Source organism: Chrysemys picta, unplaced genomic scaffold (genome assembly GCF_011386835.1).
Source record: "Chrysemys picta bellii isolate R12L10 unplaced genomic scaffold, ASM1138683v2 scaf203, whole genome shotgun sequence".
Lineage (NCBI taxonomy): Eukaryota > Metazoa > Chordata > Testudines > Emydidae > Chrysemys > Chrysemys picta.
The window spans coordinates 79,314-98,643 of NW_027052910.1; positions in this window are offsets into that span (position 1 = coordinate 79,314).

The window sequence follows — 19,330 nt, forward strand, 5'->3', positions numbered from 1 at the left end:
GTGGACTACAAAATTCTGTCACCTTGAACTAGTGTTTTCCATGCCTAGAATTCAACGGGCACCAGGTGGATCAGACTGAGAAGGTTCAAAAACCTCTCGGAGGCTCTTACCTTCTAAACAGGGACGTCTGTTTTCGAGTAAAATCAGTAAAAGGAAAGGAGAAAACTCGAAAGAGGCTCCTGCTCGCACTCACATACGTGAACCCTAATACTCTCTCAGTCCTCAAAGAGAGACCTCGAAAAGGAGACTTGCTAAAGCAAAGCCACAGGGGTCTCTGAGGTTTCCCTGGCCCTGAGCCCCTGTCCTGCCTGACTGATGTCAGCATCTCTCTCTGAGGTCACCACCTCCCTAACACCTTTGACCAATACGCTGAGATACTGCATGTAGCGGGGCGGCCTGGCTCCCAGGTGCCCCAGGAAGTCAAGGCCACCGCGGCCTGTCCCCACCCCCCGGAAGTCAAGGGGCGGGACAGGAAGTATAAAGGCCAAGCCACAGCGCTCAGTAGCTGGCCGGCAGCGGGAGAGGACAGACGCTGGTGCCCGAGCTCCCGCGGACCTGAGCCTGCCGAGAGCCCAGTATCCTGAGGAGGACTGGCCGGAAGGGACGAGCCCCACCCCGGAACTACTACACTGCAAAAGGCCTTTGTGATGTCACTGCCACACCCACTCATCCCCTGAAGTGCTAATGTCCTGCTGCTGGCCTGACACTTTGAAGGTTTCAGCTACTCTCTGAGGATCACCCCACTCGATGCGTCTTCATTCTAGGAAGCAAGCCGGCTAGACAGTAAAGCATCAGAGGCTGCTCCCAATGCTACACTCAGTGTTTCCAAAATTACTACACTTTATGGCCAGAAGAGACTTTTAGAGCATCTCATCTAACCCCCTCCATATCATAGGCCTCCTGTATAGTACAATAGTTACTTTTTGGGCACACACATTCCAGAAAGGCATCTAGTCTTCATTCAATGACATCAAGAGATGGAGAATCCACCACTTTCCCTTTTAGTGAGTGCCAGGGGGCTCCATTTCCCCTTCCACTAGCTCGCCATTTACAGGGAGACAGAGCAGTACCTGCAGCAGGGAGCGGGAGTTGCTGAAGGCCTCAGAGGCACAGCCCCTGCAGTGTCTCAGGCACCTGGCGCAAGTGGCGGATGATGCGGGTGCATCCCTTTGGCCGTGACGTCCTCCTCCTGCAAGGGAACGAGAACCTGTCAGAGACTCAAATGCGCCGAGGAATCAGGGGCAATTAAGGACACCTGGAACCAGCAGTATTTACACCCAGCACCTGCCCACCACTGAGGGATGAATTCACCTCCTGAACCCCAGAATGGAGTCGTCTTCTCCTTTCTAGGAATCTCCAGTGCCAACCCCCGTCCTTGTAGGGTGAGCTCCTGCTACCTCCCCCTCAGTGCCCTTGACAGCTGTTCCACCTCCAAACCACAGCTCAAGTTATCAGAACCCTCTTCTCCACCCCCACCCAGGTTGGCCAGGGAGGCGGCTCTAGCAGGGGGGGCAGGTGGGATTCTGGCAGCAGTGAAGTGGGTTGCGGGGAGGTTGAGATCTTGCCCCAAGTCATCCCAGACACTAATGCTAAACCACACGATGGCAGCATCTAGTGTCAGTGGAGTCCAAGCACTATTTCAACCATACAGTTTTGGATCAACTCCCAACAAGGGGAGGTGAAGAGCACCCCCAGCAACACACACACACACACACACACACACACACACACACACACACACACATACCACTCCTGGTGGTGGGAGGGGAACAAGAGAAAGGACAAAAGAAGTAAGAGATAAAGAGAAAGGAAGGAGGGATGGAGGAAAAGGTAAAACGAAAAGGACAAACCCTAATGTCCCCAGTGATTCTACCAGACAATATTAAGGGAGGGATTAAAATTCTGCCACCTTGAACTAGTGTTTTCCATGCCTAGAATTCAGCTGGCACCAGATGGATCAGACTGAGCAGGTTCCAAAACCTCTTGGAGGCTCTTACTTTCTAAACAGGGATGTCTGTTTTCTAGTAAAATCAGTAAAAGGAGAAACTCGAAAGAGGTTCCTCCTCGCGCTCACATACTTGAACCCTAATACTCTCTGAGTCCTAAAAAGGGAGACCTCGAGAAGGAGACTTGCTAAAGCAAAGCCAAAGGGGTCTCTGAGGTTTCCCTGGCCCTGCGCTCCTGTCCTGCCTGGCTGATGTCAGCATCTCTCTCTCAGGTAACCACCTCCCTAACACCTTTGACCCATAGGCTGAGGTCCAGGATAAGGCCTTTGTGATATCACTGCCACACTCAACCAAACCCTAAAGTGCTAATGTCCTGCTGCTGGCCTGACACTTTGAAGGTTTCAGCTACTCTCTGTGGATCACCCCACTCGATGCGTCTTCATTCTAGGAAGCAAGCCGGCTAGACAGTAAAGCATCAGAGGCTGCTCCCAATGCTACACTCAGTGTTTCCAAAATTACTACACTTTATGGCCAGAAGAGACCTTTAGAACATCTCATCTAACCCCCTGCATATCATAGGCTTCCTGTATAGTACAATAGGTACTTTTTGGGCACACACATTCCAGAAAGGCATCTAGTCTTCATGAAATGACATCAAGAGATGGAGAATCCACCACTTTCCCTTTTACTGAGTGCCAGGGGGCTCCATTTCCCCTTCCACTAGCACCCCATTTACAGTGAGCCAGAGCAGTACCTGCAGCAGGGAGCGGGAGTTGCTGATGGCCTCAGTGGCACAGCCCCTGCAGTGTCTAAGGCACCTGGCACAAGTGCCGGATGATGCGGAGCTGGTGCATCACTCTGGCCATGACGTCCTCCTGCTGCAAGGGAACGAGAACCTGTCAAAGACTCAAACGCCCCGAGGAATCAGGGGGAATTAAGGGCACCTGGAACCAGCAGTATTTAAACTGACTACCTGCCCACCACTGAGGGATGAATTCACCTCCTGAACCCCAGAATGGAGTCTTCTTGTCCTTTCTAGTAACCTCCAGTGCCAACCCACCACCTTGTAGGGTGAGCTCCTGCTACCTCCCCCTCAGTACCCTTGACAGCTGTTCTACCTCCAAACCACAGCTCAAGTTATCAGAACCCTCTTCTCCACCCCCACCCAGGTTGGCCAGGGAGGCGGCTCTAGCAGGGGGGGCAGGAGGGATTCTGCCAGCAGTGAAGTGGGTTGCGGGGAGGTTGAGATCTTGCCCCAATCATCCCAGACACTAATGCTAAGCCACAGGATGGCAGCATCTAGTGTCATTGGAGTTCAAGCACTATTTCAACCTCACAGTTTTGGATCAACTTCCCACAAGGGGAGGTGAAGAGCACCCCCAGCAACACACACACACACACACACACACACACACACCACTCCTGGTGGTGGCAGGTGAACAGGAGAAAGGACAAAAGAAGTAAGAGATGAAGAGAAAGGAAGGAGGGATGGAGGAAAAGGTAAAACGAAAATGACAAACACTAATGTCCCCTGTGATTCTACGGGACAAAATCCCACAGAGGGAATAAAATTCTGCCACCTTAACCTAGTGTTTTCCATGCCTAGAATTCAGCTGGCACCAGATGGATCAGACTGAGCAGGTTCCAAAAAGCTCTTGGAGGCTCTTACCTTCTAAATAGGGACGTCTGTTTTCTAGTAAAATCCGTCAAAGGAAAGGAGAAAACTCCAAAGAGGCTCCTGCTCGCACTCACACATGTGAACACTAATACTCTCTCAGTCCTCAAAGAGAGACCTCGAGAAGGAGACTTGCTGAAGCAATAACAGACACTTGGTGGGATAACTCACATGACTGGAGTACTGTCATGGATGGATATAAACTGTTCAGGAAGGACAGGCAGGGCAGAAAAGGTGGGGGAGTTGCATTGTATGTAAGAGAGGAGTATGAGTGCTCAGAGGTCCGGTATGAAACTGTAGAAAAACCTGAGAGTCTCTGGATAAAGTTGAGAAGTGTGAGCAACAAGGGGGATGTCACGGTTGGAGTCTGGTATAGACCACCAGACCAGGGGGATGAGGTGGACGAGGCTTTCTTCTGGCAACTAGCAGAAGTTGCTAGATCGCAGGCCCTGGTTCTCATGGGAGACTTTAATCACCCTGATATCTGCTAGGAGAGCAATACAGCGGTGCACAGACAATCCAGGAAGTTTTTGGAAAGTGTAGGGCACAATTTCCTGGTGCAAGTGCTGGAGGAACCAACTAGGGGCAGAGCTTTTCTCGACCTGCTGCTCACAAACAGGGAAGAATTAGTAGGGGAAGCAAAAGTGGATGGGAACCTGGGAGGCAGTGACCATGAGATGGTCGAGTTCAGGATCCTGACACAAGGAAGAAAGGAGAGCAGCAGAATACGGACCCTGGACTTCAGAAAAGCAGACTTTGACTCCCTCAGGGAACAGATGGGCAGGATCCCCTGGGAGAATAACATGAAGGGCAAAGGGGTCCAGGAGAGCTGGCTGTATTTTAAAGAATCCTTATTGCGGTTGCAGGAACAAACCATCCCGATGTGTAGAAAGAATAGTAAATATGGCAGGCGACCAGCTTGGCTAAACAGTGAAATCCTTGCTGATCTTAAACGCAAAAAAGAAGCTTACAAGAAGTGGAAGATTGGACAAATGACCAGGGAGGAGTATAAAAATATTGCTCAGGCATGCAGGAGTGAAATCAGGAAGGCCAAATCACACTTGGAGTTGCAGCTAGCAAGAGATGTTAAGAGTAACAAGAAGGGTTTCTTCAGGTATGTTAGCAACAAGAAGAAAGTCAAGGAAAGTGTGGGCCCCTTACTGAATGAGGGAGGCAACCTAGTGACTGAGGATGTGGAAAAAGCTAATGTACTCAATGCTTTTTTTGCCTCTGTCTTCACGAACAAGGTCAGCTCCCAGACTGCTGCACTGGGCAGCACAATATGGGGAGAAGGTGACCAGCCCTCTGTGGAGAAAGAAGTGGTTCGGGACTATTTAGAAAAACTGGACGTGCACAACTCCATGGGGCTGGATGCGCTGCATCCGAGGGTGCTAAAGGACTTGGCGGATGAGATTGCACAGCCATTAGCCATTATTTTTGAAAACTCATGGCGATCGAGGGAGGTCCCGGATGACTGGAAAAAGGCTAATGTAGTGCCCATCTTTAAAAAAGGGAAGGAGGAGGATCCGGGGAACTACAGGCCAGTCAGCCTCACCTCAGTCCCTGGAAAAATCATGGAGCAGGTCCTCAAGGAATCAATTATGAAACACTTAGAGGAGAGGAAAGTGATCAGGAACAGTCAGCATGGATTCACCAAGGGGAAGTCGTGCCTGACTAACCTAATTGCCTTCTATGATGAGATAACTGGCTCTGTGGATGAGGGGAAAGCAGTGGATGTGTTATTCCTTGACTTTAGCAAAGCTTTTGATACGCTCTCCCACAGTATTCTTGCCACCAAGTTAAAGAAGTATGGGATGGATGGATGAATGGACTGTAAGGTGGATAGAAAGCTGGCTGGATCGTCGGGCTCAACGGGTAGTGATCAATGGCTCCATGTCTAGTTGGCAGCCGGTTTCAAGCGGAGTAGTGCCCCAAGGGTCGGTCCTGGGGCCGGTTTTGTTTAATATCTTTATTAATGATCTGGAGGATGGTGTGGACTGCACTCTCAGCAAGTTTGCAGATGACACTAAACTAGGAGGCGTGGTAGATACGCTAGAGGGTAGGGATCGGATACAGAGGGACCTAGACAAATTAGAGGATTGGGCAGAAAAAAACCTGATGAAGTTCAACAAGGACAAGTGCAGAGTCCTGCACTTAGGACGGAAGAATCCCATGCACTGCTACAGACTAGGGACCGAATGGCTAGGTAGCAGTTCTGCAGAAAAGGACCTAGGGGTCACAGTGGACGAGAAGCTGGATATGAGTCAGTGTGCTCTTGTTGCCAAGAAGGCTAACGGCATTTTGGGCTGTATAAGTAGGGGCATTGCCAGCAGATCGAGGAACGTGATCGTTCCCCTTTATTCGACATTGGTGAGGCCTCATCTGGAATACTGTGTCCAGTTTTGGGCCTGTGGAAGCAGAGAAAGAGCTCACAGGAAGGGGATGCAATGCATGACAGTTCGTTAGCAAGAGTTAGGCTAACTGTAACCCTAATAACGCGAGATTTGTAGAAGCGAGGAATGTGTGAGGCGGGTGAGAAAGAACTGTGTAAGAAGTCATTATGACCTGGTATAGATAAGGTGTAGAAGACCTTGTGTAGATAAGGTATAGAAAATATTGTATGTTGGCAAGAGTCAAAACAAGTGAAGAAATGAGATATCAAGATGGCCTATGTATAAACAAAACGCAGCTGTCCCTCGTTATTTCTGTAATGAAAGGTATAAATGCTTGCTGTAATTAGTTACCTGGGAGAGACCTGCTTAGCTCTCTCCCTCTGGGCAATTGTGAGCGTTAATAAAGCATCTGACTTGCTGTACCTAAACAAATAGTGAGAACTGTGTTTTTCTCCGACAGGCCCCACACTACAAGAAGGATGTGGAAAAATTGGAAAGAGTCCAGTGGAGAGCAACAAAAATGATTAGGGGTCTGGAGCACATGACTTATGAGGAGAGGCTGAGGGAACTGGGATTGTTTAGTCTCCAGAAGAGAAGAATGAGGGGGGATTTGATAGCAGCCTTCAACTACGTGAAGGGGGGTTCCAAAGAGGATGGAGCTCGGTTGTTCTCAGTGGTGGCAGATGACAGAACAAGGAGCAATGGTCTCAAGTTGCAGTGGGGGAGGTCCAGGTTGGATATTAGGAAACACTATTTCACTAGGAGGGTGGTGAAGCACTGGAATGCGTTAACTAGGGAGGTGGTGGAGTCTCCTTCCTTGGAGGTTTTTAAGGCCCGGCTTGACAAAGCCCTGGCTGGGATGATTTAGTTGGGAATTGGTCCTGCTTTGAGGACGGGGTTGGAGTAGATGACCTCTTGAGGTCCCTTCCAACCCTGATATTCTATGATTCTATGAAAGTCACAGGGGTCTCTGAGGTTTCCCTGGCCCTAAGCCCCTGTCCTGCCTGGCTGATGTCAGCATCTCTCTCTGAGGTTACCACCTCCCTAACACCTTTGACCAATAGGCTGAGGTCCTGAAAAGGCCTTTGTGATGTCACTGCCACACCCACCCATCCCCGGAAGTGCTAATGTCCTGCTGCTGGCCTGACACTTTGAAGGTTTGAGCTACTCTGTGTGGATCACCCCACTCAATGCGTCTTCATTCTAGGAAGCAAGCCGGCTAGACAGTAAAACATCAGAGGCTGCTCCCAATACTACACTCAGTGTTTCCAAAATTAGTAGACTTTATGGCCACAAGAGACCTTTAGAGCATCTAATCTAAGCCCCTGCATATCATAGGCTTCCTGTATAGTACAATAGTTACTCTTTGGGCACACACATTCCAGAAAGGCATCTAGTCTTCATTCAATGACATCAAGAGATGGAGAATCCACCACTTTCCCTTTTAGTGAGTGCCAGGGGGTTCCATTTCCCCTTCCACTAGCACCCCATTTACAGTGAGCCAGAGCAGTACCTGCAGCAGGGAGTGGGAGTTGCTGATGTCCACAGAGGCACAGCCCTTGCAGTGTCAACTTCCCACAAGGGGAGGTGAAGAGCACCCCCAGCAACACACACACACACACACACACACCACTCCTGGTGGTGGGAGGGGAACAAGAGAAAGCAAGGAGGGATGGAGGAAAAGGTAAAACGAAAAGGACAAACCCTAATGTCCCCAGTGATTCTACGGCACAAAATCCCAGGTGGGCTATAAAATTCTGCCACCTTGAACTAGTGTTTTCCATGCCTAGAATTCAGCTGGCACCAGATGGATCAGACTGCAGACTGAGCAGGTTAAAAACCTCTCCAAGGTTCTTACCTTCTCAACAGGCACGTCTGTTTTCTAGTAAAATCAATAAAAGGAGAAACTCGAAAGAGGTTCCTCCTCGCACTCACATACTTGAACCCTAATACTCTCTGAGTCCTAAAAAGGGAGACCTCGAGAAGGAGACTTGCTAAAGCAAAGCCAAAGGGGTCTCTGAGGTTTCCCTGGCCCTGCGCTCCTGTCCTGCCTGGCTGATGTCAGCATCTCTCTCTCAGGTAACCACCTCCCTAACACCTTTGACCCATAGGCTGAGGTCCAGGATAAGGCCTTTGTGATATCACTGCCACACCCAACCAAACCCTAAAGTGCTAATGTCCTGCTACTGGCCTGACACTTTGAAGGTTTGAGCTACTCTCTGTGGATCACCCCACTCAATGCATCCTCATTCTAGGAAGCAAGCGGGCTAGACAGTAAAACATCAGAGGCTGCACCCAATGCTACACTCAGTGTTTCCAAAATTAGTAGACTTTATGGTCAGAAGAGACCTTTAGAGCATCTAATCTAACCCGCTGCATATCATAGGCCTCCTGTATAGTACAATAGTTACTCTTTGGGCACACACATTCCAGAAAGGCATCTAGTCTTCATTCAATGACATCAAGAGATGGAGAATCCACCACTTTCCCTTTTAGTGAGGGCCAGGGGGCTCCATTTCCCCTTCCACTAGCTCCCCATTTACAGTGAGCCAGAGCAGTACCTGCAGCAGGGAGCGGGAGTTGCTGAAGGCCTCAGAGGAACAGCCCCTGCAGTGTCTCAGGCACCTGGCGCAAGTGCCGGATGATGCGGAGCTGGTGCATCACTTTGGCCGTGACGTCCTCCTGCTGCAAGGGAACGAGAACCTGTCAGAGACTCAAAGGTCCCGAGGAATCAGGGGGAATTAAGGGCACCTGGAACCAGCAGTATTTCCACCCACCACCTGCCCACCGCTGAGGGATGAATTCACCTCCTGAACCCCAGAATGGAGTCTTCTTGTCCTTTCTAGTATCCTCCAGTGCCAACCCCCCTCCTTGTAGGATTAGCTCCTGCTACCACCCCTCAGTGTTCTTCACAGCTGTTCCACCTCCAAACCAAACCTCAAGTTATCAGAACCCTCTTCTGCACCCCCAACCAGGTTGGGCATCGAGGCGGCTCTAGCGGGGGGGCAGGAGGGATTCTGCCAGAAGTGAAGTGGGTTGAGGGGAGGTTGAGATCTTGCCCCAAGTCATCCCAGACACTAATGCTAAGCCACAGAATGGCAGCATCTAGTGTCAGTGGAGTCCAAGCACTATTTCAACCATACAGTTTTGGATGAACTCCCCACAAGGGGAGGTGAAGAGCACCCCCAGCAACACACACACAAACACACACACACACACACACCACTCCTGGTGGTGAAAGGGGAACAGGAGAAAGGACAAAAGAAGTAAGAGATGAAGAGAAAGAAAGGAGGGATGGAGGAAAAGGTAAAACGAAAAGGACAAACCCTAATGTCCCCAGTGATTCTACGGGACAAAATCCCAGGGAGGGAATAAAATTCTGCCATCTTAAACTACTGTTTTCCATGCCTAGAATTCAGCTGGCACCAGATGGATCAGACTGAGCAGGTTCCAAAACCTCTTGGAGGCTCTTACCTTCTAAATAGGGACGTCTGTTTTCTAGTAAAATCCGTCAAAAGGAAAGGAGAAAACTCGAAAAAGGCTCCTGCTCACACTCACATACGTCAACCCTAACACTCTCTCAGTCCTCAAAGAGAGACCTCGAGAAGGAGACTTGCTGAAGCAAAGCCACAGGGGTCTCTGAGGTTTCCCTGGCCCTGTGCTCCTGTCCTGCCAGGCTGATGTCAGCATCTCTCTCGGAGGTCACCACCTCCCTAACACCTTTGACCAATAGGCTGACGTCCTGCAAAAGGCCTTTGTGATATCACTGCCACACCCACCCTTCCCCGGAAGTGCTAATGTCCTGTTGCTGGGCTGACACTTTGAAGGTTTCAGCTACTCTCTGTGGATCACCCCACTCAATGCCTGTTCATTCTAGGAAGCAAGCCGGCTAGACGGTAAAACATCAGAGGCTGCTCCCAATGCTACACTCAGTGTTTCCAAAATTAGGGGACTTTATGGCCAGAAGAGACCTTTAGAGCATCTCATCTAACCCCTTGCATACCATAGGCTTGCTGTATAGTACAATAGTTACTTTTTGGGCACACACATTGCAGAAAGGCATCTAGTCTTCCTTCAATGACATTAAGAGATGGAGAATCCACCACTTTCCCTTTTAGTGAGGGCCAGGGGGCTCCATTTCCCCTTCCACTAGCTCCCCATTTACAGTGAACCAGAGCAGTACCTGCAGCAGGGAGCGGGAGTTGCTGATGGCCTCAGAGGCACAGCCCCTGCAGTGTCTCAGGAATATGGCGCAAGTACCGGATGATGCGGAGCTGGTGCATCACTTTTGGCCGTGACGTCCTCCTGCTGCAAGGGAATGAGAACCTGTCAGAGACTCAAACGCCCCGAGAAATCAGCGGGAATTAAGGGCACCTGGAACCAGCACTACTTCCACCCATCACCTGCCCACCACTGAGGGATAAATTCACCTCCTGAACCCCAGAATGGAGTCTTCTTGTCCTTTCTAGTAACCTCCAGTGCCAACCCCCCTCCTTGAAGGATGAGCTCCTGCTATCTCCCCCTCAGTGCCCTTGACAGCTGTTCCACCTCCAAACCACAGCTCAAGTTATTAGTACCTTTGGACACAGACTGGCTAACCTAGTGAGGAGGGCTTTAAACTAGGTTCGACGGGGACAGGTGAGCAAAGCACACAGGTAAGTGGGGAACATGGAGACCGGGGAGATGGGTCAAAAACGAGAGGGAGTGTGGGCTATATTGTCAGAGGGAAAGGAGGGTCAGGACAAAACTGGGAGGAAAGATCAAACCAGTATCTTAGATGCCTATATACAAATGCGAGAAGTATGGGGAATAAGCAGGAAGAACTGGAAGTGCTAATAAATAAATACAACTATGACATTGTTGGCATCACTGAAACTTGGTGGGATAATACACATGATTGGAATGTTGGTGTGGATGGGTACAGCTTGCTCAGGAAGGATAGACAGGGGAAAAAGGGAGGAGGTGTTGCCTTGTATATTAAAAATGTACACACTTGGACTGAGGTAGAGATGGACATAGGAGACGGAAGTGTTGAGAGTCTCTGGGTTAGGCTAAAAGGGGTAAAAAACAAGGGAGATGTCATGCTAGGAGTCTACTACAGGCCACCTAACCAGGTGGAAGAGGTGGATGAGGCTTTTTTTAAGCAACTAACAAAATCATCCAAAGCCCAAGATTTGGTGGTGATGGGGGACTTCAACTATCCGGCTATATGTTGGGAAAATAACACAGCGGGGCACAGACTATCCAACAAATTCCTGGACTGCATTGGAGACAACTTTTTATTTCAGAAGGTTGAAAAAGCTACTGGGGGGAAGCTGTTCTAGACTTGATTTTAACAAATAGGGAGGAACTCGTTGAGAATTTGAAAGTAGAAGGCAGCCTGGGTGAAAGTGATCATGAAATCATAGAGTTTGCAATTCTAAGGAAGGGTAGAAGGGAGAACAGCAAAATAGAGACAATGGATTTCAGGAAGGCAGATTTTGGTAAGCTCAGAGAGCTGATAGGTAAGGTCCCATGGGAATCAAGACTGAGGGGAAAAACAACTGAGGAGAGTTGGCAGTTTTTCAAAGGGACACTATTAAGGGCCCAAAAGCAAGCTATTCCGCTGGTTAGGAAAGATAGAAAATGTGGCAAAAGACCACCTTGGCTTAACCATGAGATCTTGCATGATCTAAAAAATAAAAAGGAGTCATATCAAAAATGGAAACTGGGACAGATTACAAAGGATGAATATAGGCAAACAACACAGGAATGCAGGGGCAAGATTAGAAAGGCAAAGGCACAAAATGAGCTCAAACTAGCTACGGGAATAAAGGGAAACAAGAAGACTTTTTATCAATACATTAGAAGCAAGAGGAAGACCAAAGACAGGGTAGGCCCACTGCTTAGTGAAGAGGGAGAAACAGTAACAGGAAACTTGGAAATGGCGGAGATGCTTAATGACTTCTTTGTTTCGGTCTTCACCGAGAAGTCTGAAGGAATGCCTAACATAGTGAATGCTAATGGGAAGGGGGTAGGTTTAGCAGATAAAATAAAAAAAGAACAAGTTAAAAATCACTTAGAAAAGTTAGATGCCTGCAAGTCACCCGGGCCTGATGAAATGCATCCTAGAATACTCAAGGAGCTAATAGAGGAGGTATCTGAGCCTCTAGCTATTATCTTTGGAAAATCATGGGAGACGGGAGAGATTCCAGAAGACTGGAAAAGGGCAAATATAGTGCCCATCTATAAAAAGGGAAATAAAAACAACCCAGGAAACTACAGACCAGTGAGTTTAACTTCTGTGCCAGGGAAGATAACGGAGCAAGTAATTAAGGAAATCATCTGCAAACACTTGGAAGGTGGTAAGGTGATAGGGAACAGCCATCATGGATTTGTGAAGAACAAATCACGTCAAACCAATCTGATAGCTTTCTTTGATAGGATAACGAGCCTTCTGGATAAGGGTGAGGCTGTGGATGTGGTATACCTAGACTTTAGTAAGGCATTTGATACGGTCTCGCATGATATTCTTATTGATAAACTAGGCAAATACAATTTAGATGGGGCTACTATAAGGTGGGTGCATAACTGGCTGGATAACCGTACTCAGAGAGTTGTTATTAATAGTTCCCAATCCTGCTGGAAAGCCATAACGAGTGGGGTATCGCAGGGGTCTGTTTTGGGACCGGCGCTGTTCAATATCTTCATCAACGACTTAGATATTGGCATAGAAAGTACGCTTATTAAGTTTGCGGATGATACCAAACTGGGAGGGATTGCAACTGCTTTGGAGGACAGGGTCATAATTCAAAATGATCTGGACAAATTGGAGAAATGGTCTGAGTTAAACAGGATGAAGTTTAACAAAGACAAATGCAAAGTGCTCCACTTAGGAAGGAACAATCAGTTTCACACATACAGAATGGGAAGAGACTGTCTAGGAAGAAGTACGGCAGAAAGGGATCTAGGGGTTATAGTGGACCACAAGCTAAATATGAGTCAACAGTGTGATGCTGTTGCAAAAAAAGCAAACCTGATTCTGGGATGTATTAACAGGTGTGTTGTGAGCAAGACACGAGAAGTCATTCTTCCGCTCTACTCTGCTCTGGTTAGGCCTCAGCTGGAGTATTGTGTCCAGTTCTGGGCACCGCATTTTAAAAAAGATGTGGAGAAATTGGAAAGGGTCCAGAGAAGAGCAACAAGAATGATTAAAGGTCTTGAGAACATGACCTATGAAGGAAGGCTGAAAGAATTGGGTTTGTTTAGTTTGGAAAAGAGAAGACTGAGAGGAGACATGATAGCAGTTTTCAGATATTTAAAAGGGTGTCATAAGGAGGTGGGAGAAAACTTGTTCACCTTAGCCTCTAAGGATAGAACCAGAAGCAAATGGTTTAAACTGCAGCAAGGGAGGTCTAGGTTGGACATTAGGAAAAAGTTCCTAACTGTCAGGGTGGTTAAACACTGGAATAAATTGCCGAGGGAGGTTGTGGAATCTCCATCTCTTGAGATATTTAAGAGTAGGTTAGATAAATGTCTATCAGGGATGGTCTAGATGGTATTTGGTCCTGCCATGCGGGCAGGGGACTGGACTCGATGACCTCTCGAGGTCCCTTCCAGTCCTAGAATCTATGAATGTATGAAAAAAACACTGTTCTCCACCCCCACCCAGGTTGGCCAGGGAGGCGGCTCTAGCAGGGGGGGCAGGAGGGATTCTGGCAGCAGTGAAGTGGGTTGAGGGGAAGTTGAGATCTTGCCCCAAGTCATCCCAGACACTAATGCTAAGCCACAGGATGGCAGCATCTAGTGTCAGTGGAGTCCAAACACTATTTCAACCCCACAGTTTTTGAGGAACAGGAGAAAGGAGAAAAGAAGTAAGAGATGAAGAGAAAGGAAGGAGGGATGGAGGAAAAGGTAAAACAAAAAGGACAAACCCTAATGTCCCCAGTGATTCTACGGCACAAAATCCAAGGGATGAAATAAAATTCTGCCATCTTAAACTACTGTTTTCCATGCCTAGAATTCAGCTGGCACCAGGTGGATCAGACTGAACAGGTTACAAACCTCTCCGAGGCACTTACTTTCTCAACAGGGACGTCTGTTTTCTAGTAAAATCAGTAAAAGGAAAGGAAACAACTCGAAAGAGGTTCCTCCTCGCATTCACATATGTGAACCCTAATACTCTCTCAGTCCTCAAAGAGAGACCTCGAGAAGGAGACTTCCTGAAGCAAAGCCACAGGGGTCTCTGAGGTTTCCCTGGCCCTGGGCCCCTGTCCTGCCTGGCTGATATCAGCATCTCTCTCTGAGGTCACCACCTCCCTAACACCTTTGAGCAATTCACCTCCTCAACCCCAGAATGGAATCTTCTTGTCCTTTCTAGTAACCTCCAGTGCCAACCCCACTCCTTGTAGGATGAGCTCCTGCTACCTCCTGCTCAGTGCCCTTGACAGCTGTTCCACCTCCAAACCACAGCTCAAGTTATCAGAACCCTCTTCTCCACCCGCACCCAGGTTGGGCAGGGAGGCGGATCTAGGAGGGGGGGCAGCAGGGATTCTGAAAGCAGAAAAGTGCGTTGCGGGGAGGTTGAGACCTTGCCCCAAGTCATCCCAGACAGTCATGTTAAGCCACAGGATGGGAGCATCTAGTGTCAGTGGAGTCCAAGCACTATTTAAACCTCACAGTATTCGATCAACTTTCCACAAGGGGAGGTGAAGAGCACCGCCAACAACAAACACACACACACACACCCCACTCCTGGTGGTGGGAGGGGAACAGGAGAAAGGACAAAAGAAGTAAGAGATGAAGAGAAAGGAAGGAGGGATGGAGGAAAAGGTAAAACGAAAAGGACAAAACCTAATGTCCCCAGTGATTCCACGGGACAAAATCCCAGGGAGGGAATAAAATTCTGCCACCTTGAGCTAGTGTTTTCCATGCCTAGAATTCAGCTGGCACCAGGTGGATCAGACTGAAAAGGTTACAAACCTCTCCGAGGCTCTTACCTTCTTAATAGGGACGTCTGTTTTCTAGTAAAATCAGTAAAAGGAAAGGAGAAAACTCGAAAGAGGCTCCTGCACGCACTCACGTACGTGAACCCTAATACTCTCTCAGTCCTCAAAGAGAGACCTCGAGAAGGAGACTTGCTTAAGCAAAGCCACAGGGGTCTCTGAGGTTTCCCTGGCCCTGTGCTCCTGTCCTGCCAGGCTGATGTCAGCATCTCTCTCTGAGGTCACCACCTCCCTAACACATTTGACCAATAAGCTGACATCCTGCAAAAGGCCTTTGTGATGTCACTGCCACACCCAACCAAACCCTGAAGTGCTAATGTCCTGCTGCTGGCCTGACACTTTGAAGGTTTGAGGTTGTCATAACTATAAAGGGAAGGGTAACAGCTGTCCTGTGTACAGTACTATAAAATCCCTCCTGGCCAGAGATTCCAAAATCCTTTTCCCTGTAAAGGGTTAAGAATCTCAGGTAACCTGGCTGGCATCTGACCTAAAGGACCAATAAGGGGACAAGATACTTTCAAATCTTGGGGAGGGGAAGGCTTTTGTTTGTGTTCTTTGTTTGTGTGGGTGTTCGCCCTCGGGACTGAGAGGGACCAGACATCAATCCAGGTTCTCCACATCTTTCTAAACAAGTCTCTCCTATTTCAAACAGGGCGTGTTAGTTTTCCTTTGTTTTCTCAACTTGTAAATGTACCTTTTCCTAGAGTGTTTATCTTTGTTTGCTGTACTTTGAACCTAAGACTAGAGGGGAGTCCTCTGAGCTCTTTAAGTTTGATTACCCTGTAAGGTTAATTTCCATACTGATTTTACAGAGATGATTTTTACCTTTTTCTTTAATTAAAAGCCTTATTTTTAAGAACCTGATTGATTTTTCCTTGTTTTAAGATCCAAGGAGTTTGGATCTTGATTCACCAGGACTTGGTGGGAGGAAGGAGGGGGGATGGTTAATTTCTCCTTGTTTTAAGATCCAAGGGGTTTGGATCTGTATTCACCAGGGAATTGCTGAAAGGTTTCTCAAGGCTACCCAGGGGAGGAAATTAGCCTTGGGATGGTGGTTAAGCTTAGAAGTTTTCAGGCAGGCCCCTACATTTGTACCCTAAACTTCAAAGTGGGCATTCAGCCTTGACACAGGTACTCTCTGTGGATCACCCGACTCAATGCGTCTTCTTTCTAGGAAGCAAGCCGGCTAGACAGTAAAACATCAGAGGCTGCTCCCAATACTACTGTTTCCAAAATTTGTAGACTTTATGGCCACAAGAGACCTTTAGAGCATCTCATCTAAGCCCCTGCATATCATAGGCCTCCTGTATAGTACAATAGTTACTTTTTGGGCGCACACATTCCAGAAAGGCATCTAGTCTTCATTCAATGACATCAAGAGATGGAGAATCCACCACTTTCCCTTTTAGTGAGTGCCAGGGGGCTCCATTTCCCCTTCCACTAGCTCCCCATTTACAGTAAACCAAAGCAGTACCTGCAGCAGGGAGCGGGAGTTGCTGATGGCCTCAGAGGCACAGCCCCTGCAGTGTCTCAGGCACCTGGCGCAAGTGCAGGATGATGCGGAGCTGGTGCATCGCTTTGGCCGTGACGTCCTCCTGCTGCAAGGGAACGAGAACCTGTCAGAGACTCAAACGTCCCGAGGAATCAGGAGGAATTAAGGGCACCTGGAACCAGCAGTATTTCCACCCAGCACCTGCCGACCACTGAGGGATGAATTCACCTCCTCAACCCCAGAATGGAGTCTTCTTGTCCTTTCTAGTAACCTCCAGTGACAACCCCCCTCCTTGTAGGGTGAGCTCCTGCTACCTCTCCCTCAGTGCCCTTGACAGCTGTTCCACCACCAAACCACAGCTCAAGTTATCAGAACCCTCTTCTCCACCCCCATCCAGGTTGGGCAGGGAGGCGGCTTTAGCAGGGGGGGCAGGAGGAATTCTGCCAGCAGTGAAGTGCGTTGCGGGGAGGTTGAGATATTGTCTGAAGTCATCCCAGACACTAATGCTAAGCCACAGGATGGCAGCATCTAGTGTCAGTGGAGTCCAAGCACTATTTCAACCATACAGTTTTGGATGAACTCCCCACAAGGGGAGGTGAAGAGCACCCCCAGCAACACACACACAAACACACACACACACACACACCACTCCTGGTGGTGAAAGGGGAACAGGAGAAAGGACAAAAGAAGTAAGATATGAAGAGAAAGGAAGGGGGGATGGAGGAAAAGGTAAAACGAAAATGAGAAACACTAATGTTCCCTGTGATTCTACGGGACAAAATCCCACAGAGGGAATAAAATTCTGCCACCTTAAACTAGTGTTTTCCATGCCTAGAATTCAGCTGGCACCAGATGGACCTCACTGAGCAGCTTCCAAAACCTCTTGGAGGCCCTTACCTTCTAAATAGGGACGTCTGTTTTCTAGTAAAATCCGTCAAAGGAAAGGAGAAAACTCCAAAGAGGCTCCTGCTCGCACTCACACATGTGAACACTAATACTCTCTCAGTCCTCAAAGAGAGACCTCGAGAAGGAGACTTGCTGAAGCAATAACAGAGACTTGGTGGGATAACTCACATGACTGGAGTACTGTCATGGATGGATATAAACTGTTCAGGAAGGACAGGCAGGGCAGAAAAGGTGGGGGAGTTGCATTGTATGTAAGAGAGGAGTATGAGTGCTCAGAGGTCCGGTATGAAACTGTAGAAAAACCTGAGAGTCTCTGGATAAAGTTGAGAAGTGTGAACAACAAGGGGGATGTCGTGGTTGGAGTCTGGTATAGACCACCAGACCAGGGGGATGAGGTGGACGAGGCTTTCTTCTGGCAACTAGCAGAAGTTGCTAGATCGCAGGCCCTGGTTCTCATGGGAGACTTTAATCACCCTGATATCTGCTAGGAGAGCAATACAGCGGTGCACAGACAATCCAGGAAGTTTTTGGAACGTGTAGGGCACAATTTCCTGGTGCAAGTGCTGGAGGAACCAACTAGGGGCAGAGCTTTTCTTGACCTGCTGCTCACAAACAGGGAAGAATTAGTAGGGGAAGCAAAAGTGGATGGGAACCTGGGAGGCAGTGACCATGAGATGGTCGAGTTCAGGATCCTGACACAAGGAAGAAAGGAGAGCAGCAGAATATGGACCCTGGACTTCAGAAAAGCAGACTTTGACTCCCTCAGGGAACAGATGGGCAGGATCCCCTGGGAGAATAACATGAAGGGCAAAGGGGTCCAGGAGAGCTGGCTGTATTTTAAAGAATCCTTATTGCGGTTGCAGGAACAAACCATCCCGATGTGTAGAAAGAATAGTAAATATGGCAGGCGACCAGCTTGGCTAAACAGTGAAATCCTTGCTGATCTTAAACGCAAAAAAGAAGCTTACAAGAAGTGGAAGATTGGAGAAATGACCAGGGAGGAGTATAAAAATATTGCTCAGGCATGCAGGAGTGAAATCAGGAAGGCCAAATCACACTTGGAGTTGCAGCTAGCAAGAGATGTTAAGAGTAACAAGAAGGGTTTCTTCAGGTATGTAAGCAACAAGAAGAAAGTCAAGGAAAGTGTGGGCCCCTTACTGAATGAGGGAGGCAACCTAGTGACCGAGGATGTGGAAAAAGCTAATGTACTCAATGCTTTTTTTGCCTCTGTCTTCACGAACAAGGTCAGCTCCCAGACTGCTGCACTGGGCAGCACAATATGGGGAGAAGGTGACCAGCCCTCTGTGGAGAAAGAAGTGGTTCGGGACTATTTAGAAAAACTGGACGTGCACAACTCCATGGGGCTGGATGCGCTGCATCCGAGGGTGCTAAAGGACTTGGCGGATGAGATTGCACAGGCATTAGCCATTATTTTTGAAAACTCATGGCGATCGAGGGAGGTCCCGGATGACTGGAAAAAGGCTAATGTCGTGCCCATCTTTAAAAAAGGGAAGGAGGAGGATCCGGGGAACTACAGGCCAGTCAGCCTCACCTCAGTCCCTGGAAAAATCATGGAGCAGGTCCTCAAGGAATCAATGATGAAACACTTAGAGGAGAGGAAAGTGATCAGGAACAGTCAGCATGGATTCACCAAGGGGAAGTCGTGCCTGACTAACCTAATTGCCTTCTATGATGAGATAACTGGCTCTGTGGATGAGGGGAAAGCAGTGGATGTGTTATTCCTTGACTTTAGCAAAGCTTTTGATACGCTCTCCCACAGTATTCTTGCCACCAAGTTAAAGAAGTATGGGCTGGATGAATGGACTGTAAGGTGGATAGAAAGCTGGCTGGATCGTCGGGCTCAACGGGTAGTGATCAATGGCTCCATTGATCAGCCGGTTTCAAGCGGAGTAGTGCCCCAAGGGTCGGTCCTG